The 1,144-nt window shown below is 45.7% G+C and overlaps 1 protein-coding gene across 1 annotated transcript in view; it reads left to right on the plus strand.

The window, feature by feature from the left end:
• camta2 (calmodulin binding transcription activator 2) overlaps positions 1 to 1,144 on the plus strand; it is a 31,209-nt gene that overhangs the window by 19,316 nt on the left and 10,749 nt on the right. The gene's annotated exons all lie outside the window — the stretch shown is intronic.

Below are 1,144 nucleotides of genomic sequence, written 5' to 3' on the forward strand. Positions count from 1 at the left end.
GGAGTCACAGCGTTGGTCAGCTGATGTACTCCTTCCTACACTATTAGTCTGTAGCGCTACAGAAGAGCTTCTGGACATGTTCGAACAGAAGACTGTCAGAAATGTCCAGGAGGATGAACTTTGTCAAAGACTGCTGCAGAACACGACTGGAGCCTTGACTGAAACTACTCCTGTCTCGTGAATGACTCGTTATTCAGGTTAAAATGACTCGAACTTCGTCCAGAGTGATCTGAAACTTGTGTGAGAAGACTTGAAACTTCTCTAGTCAACGACTGGCTGCAGTAAGTGAAGGAGACCAGAGGCATCTCTGAGCAGAGCAGCTTCTACTGCTGGCCATAGGGGAACATCTGTAATGAGGATGGGCCGATGTGTTCGTGTTTTGTCTTGGTTCAGGGCTGATATTGATTATTGGTCATCAAGACAGACCGATAACTGATAATTGGAGTCGACTTCCAATAACCGTTATATGTTAACAGCTTGTCCTTCATAGTGAGGTTACTGCCCCCCTTAAGGATCCCTGTAGCCCGATATGTTCAGTAGAAACAGAACCGATGACATCAGAGCGTCACGACGTTTCCCTCCGTTCACCAATCAATCGATTGATATCGTTAGCATACCATTAGCCACTGCGATGTCCTGATCAGTGAAGATGTTTGTGCTTCTTGTTCAGAGTTGAAGTTGATCTGACTTTAGAAACATGCTAAAGCTAGTGTTAGCACAACCTCTCAGTGTTAGCATTAGCTTAGCACCGTCAACAGCTTCAGTTCCAGCTGCCCTAACACCAACAGGTGACTTATTCAGGTGTGTTCAGGGAACATCTGTGGACTGTCGTGTCGTCAATGAGCCGATGTTCAGCCAGCAGGGAGTTCAGTGTCCACTAGTTTATGTTCAGTCTCCAGGAGAAGCTCTCAGTGTAGCTGAACACTGCTGTGTGTCTCTTTGTCATGTGTTGTGTTTGTTTCTGGTCGTTTGTTGTGTCTCTGTGGTCAGTTTGTTTTTTCATAGTTTTTGTAACTAATTCAAGTGAACAGTCTGAAGTAAAGTGGATAAAATAACCTGTGATGAGAACAGTGGCTGCAGCTGTGGCAGAGCAGGGAGTCCCCAGTGTGTGTGTGTGTGTGTGTGTGTGTGTGTGTGTGTGTGT

The sequence above is a fragment of the Stegastes partitus genome, unplaced genomic scaffold, assembly GCF_000690725.1.
Source record: "Stegastes partitus isolate 25-593 unplaced genomic scaffold, Stegastes_partitus-1.0.2 Scaffold1526, whole genome shotgun sequence".
Lineage (NCBI taxonomy): Eukaryota > Metazoa > Chordata > Actinopteri > Pomacentridae > Stegastes > Stegastes partitus.